The sequence below is a fragment of the Triticum dicoccoides genome, chromosome 2A (assembly GCF_002162155.2).
Source record: "Triticum dicoccoides isolate Atlit2015 ecotype Zavitan chromosome 2A, WEW_v2.0, whole genome shotgun sequence".
In the NCBI taxonomy this organism is placed as follows: Eukaryota; Viridiplantae; Streptophyta; class Magnoliopsida; order Poales; family Poaceae; genus Triticum; species Triticum dicoccoides.
In genome coordinates, this window is record NC_041382.1 from 605,012,376 (window position 1) to 605,016,444 (window position 4,069).

The window sequence follows — 4,069 nt, forward strand, 5'->3', positions numbered from 1 at the left end:
AGATATAATCACATGGGTATGGGCACTCCCCTTGGCAACTGCCAAGCTTGGGGGAGTGCCCCGATATCGTATCACCATCACTTGTGTCTTTACCATTTTTCTTAGTTCGACCCTTTTGGTAATATCTTGATCTAGTAGCATAAAGTTTTAGTATGATCTAGTTGTGAGTTTTGCTTTATGATCCTTCTATGTAATCGAGTCCGTGAGCTATATGTAATAAAGATTAGTGTTGAGTCAAGGGCTTGATTATTTTTTCATGATCTTGAGTGAATAAAAGAAAAGAGAAAGAAATAAAAAGAAACAAAGAGATCATAACGATCTTATGGAGACTAATGAGCTCACATATAAAGAGTATGATGAATAAAAGTTGTTGAGAGTTGACAAACATAGTTTTGGTCATCGTTGCAATTAATAGGAAGTAATAAAGAAAGAGAGGTCTTCACATATAAATACACTATATTGGACATCTTTTATGATTGTGAGCACTCATTAAAATATGGCATGCTAAAGAGTTGACGTTGGACAAGGAAGACAACGTGATGGGTTATGTTTTCTTACATCTGAGATAAATTATATTGTCATGGATCATCCAACATGATTGAGCTTGCCTTTCCCTCTCATGCTAGCCAATTCTTTGCACCAAGTAGAGATACTACTTGTGCTTCCAAACACCCTTAAACCAGTTTTGCCATGAGAGTCCATCATACATACCTATGGATTAAGTAAGATCCCTCAAGTAAGTTGTCATCGGTGCAAGCAATAAAAATTGCCCTCTAAATATGTATGACTTATTAGTGTGTGAGAAAATAAGCTTTATACGATCGTGTGATACGGAAGAAATAAAAGCGATGGATTGCATAATAAAGGTCCATATCACAAGTGGCAATATAAAGTGACGTTCTTTCGCATTAACATTTTGTGAATCCAACCATAAAAGCGCATGACAACCTTTGCTTCCCTCTGCGAAGGGCCTATCTTTTACTTCTATCTCCTACCTTGCATAAGAGTCATGGTGATCTTCACCCTTCCTTTTTACATTTTATCTTTTGGCAAGCACAACTTGTTGGAAAGATCCTGGTATATATGACTAATTGGATGTGAGTTTTCATGAACTATTATTGTTGACATTACCCTTGAGGTAAAACATTGGGAGGCAAAACTATAAGCCCCTATCTTTCTCTGTGTCCGGTTAAAACTCCATACCCATAAGTATTGCGTGAGTGTTAGCAATTGTGAAAGACTATATGATAGTTGAGTATGTGGACTTGCTGAAAAGCTCTTACACTGACTCTTTCCTATGTTATGATAAATTGCAATTGCTCCAATGACTAAGATTATAGTTTGTTAGTTTTCAATGAAGTTTATGATTCATACTTCAAATTGTGATTGAATTGTTACTCTAGCATAAGAGATCATATGACAAAAATTATATAAGTTGTTGCTCTAAGAATGATCATGATGCCCTCATGTTCGTATTTTATTTTTATCGACACCTCTATCTCTAAACATGTGGACATATTTTTCGATTTCGGCTTTCGCTTGAGGACAAGCGAGGTCTAAGCTTGGGGGAGTTGATACGTCCATTTTGCATCATGCTTTTATATTGATATTTATTACATTATGGGCTGTTATTACATATTATGTCACAATACTTATGCCTATTCTCTCTTATTTTACAAGGTTTACATAAAGAGGGAGAATGCCGACAACTGGGATTCTGGGCTGGAAAAGGAGCAAATATTAGAGACCTATTCTGCACGGCTCCAAAAGTCCTGAAACTTCACGGAAGTCATTTTCACAATATATAAAAAATACTAAGCGCAAGAAGTTCCAGAGGGGGGCCACACCCTGGCCACGAGGGTGGGGGCGTGCCCTACCCCCCTGGGCGCGCCCCCTGCCTCGTGGGCCCCCTGGTGGCCCTCCGATGCCCATCTTCTGCTATATGGAGTCTTTCGTTGAGGAAAAAAAATCATAAGCAAGCTTTCGGGACGAGACTCCGCCACCACGAGGCGGAACCAATCTAGGGCTCTGGCAGAGCTGTTCTACCAGGGAAACTTCCCTCCGGGAGGGGGAAATCATCACCATCGTCATCACCAACGATCCTCTCATCGGGAGGGGTAAATCTCCATCAACATCTTCACCAGCACCATCTCCTCTCAAACCCTAGTTCATCTCTTGTATCCAATTCTTGTCTCTAAGTCTGGGATTGGTACCTATGGGTTGCTAGTAGTGTTGATTACTCCTTGTAGTTGATGCTAGTTGGTTTATTTGGTGGAAGATCATATGTTCAGATCCTATATCCATATTAATACCCCTCTGATTATGAACATGAATATGCTGTGTGAGTAGTTACGTTTGTTCCTGAGGACATGGGAGAAGTCTTGCTATTAGTAGTCATGTGAATTTGGTATTCGTTCGATATTTTGATGAGATGTATGTTGTCTCTCCTCTAGTGGTGTTATGTGAACGTCGACTACATGAAACTTCACCATTATTTGGGCCTAGAGGAAGGCATTTGGAAGTAATAAGTAGATGATGGGTTGCTAGAGTGACAGAAGCTTAAACCCTAGTTTATGCGTTGCTTCGTAAGGGGCTGGTTTGGATCCATATGTTTCATGCTATGGTTAGGTTTACCTTAATACTTTTGTTGTAGTTGTGGATGCTTGCAATAGAGGTTAATCATAAGTGGGATGCTTGTCCAAGTAAGGACAGCACCCAAGCACCGGTCCACCCACATACCAAATTATCAAAGTACCGAATGCGAATCATATGAACATGATGAAAACTAGCTTGACGATATTCCCATGTGTCCTCGGGAGCGCTTTTCTCTATATAAGAATTTGTCCAGGCTTGTCCTTTGCTACAAAAAGGATTGGGCCACCTTGCTGCACTTTATTTACTTTTGTTACTTGTAGCTTGTTACAAATTATCTTATCACAAAACTATCTGTTACCTATAATTTCAGTGCTTGCAGAGAATACCTTGCTGAAAACCTCTTATCATTTCCTTCTGCTCCTCGTTGGGTTCGACACTCTTACTTATCGAAAGGACTACGATAGATCCCCTATACTTGTGGATCATCAGGGCCCTAATCCACCTTAGGGCCCTGGGCCTTCATGTTAGATCTCCTCGGTAAAGCGCCAGACCTCTTATCTTCATGGGCTTCAAACATGACTAACTCCTTGTGGGCATAACTCGACCCTCATGGCCGGTTTATACTTAATAGTAATATCCCCAACACTAACCATAGACATGTGTTGTCATTTGATGAATGGGATCACATCATTAGTAGAATGATGTGGTGGACAAGACCCATCCGTTAGCTTAGCATGTTGATCGTTCAGTTTTATTGCTATTGCTTTCTTCATGTCAAATACATATTCCTTCGACTATGAGATTATGCAACCCCCGGATACCGGAGGAATACCTTGTGTGCTATCAAACATCACATCATAACTGGGTGATTATAAAGATGCTCTACAGGTGTCTCCGAAGGTGTTTGTTGGGTTGGCATAGATCGAGATTAGGATTTGTCACTCCGAGTATCGGAGAGGTATCTCTCGGCCCTCTCGGTAATGCACATCAAAATAAGCCTTGCAAGCAATGTGACTAATGAGTTATTTGCAAGATGATGCATTACAGAACGAGTAAAGAGACTTGCTGGTAACAAGATTGAACTAGGTATGAAGATACCGACGAGCGAATCTCGGGCAAGTAACATACCGATGACAAAGGGAATAACGTATGTTGTCATTACGGTACGACCCATAAAGATCTTCGTAGAATATGTGGGAACCAATATGAGCATCTAGGTTTCCACTATTGGTTATTGACCGGAGAGGTGTCTCGGTCATGTCTACATAGTTCTCGAACCCGTAGGGTCCGCACGCTTAATGTTCGATGACGATTTTGTATTATATGAGTTATGTGATTTGGTGACCGAATGTTGTTTGGAGTCCCAGATGAGAACACGGACTTGACAAGGAGTGTCGAAATGGTCAAGAGGTAAAGATTCATATATAGGACACCAGAAGTGTTCTGGGGGTACCGGGTACGTATCGGGCACCGG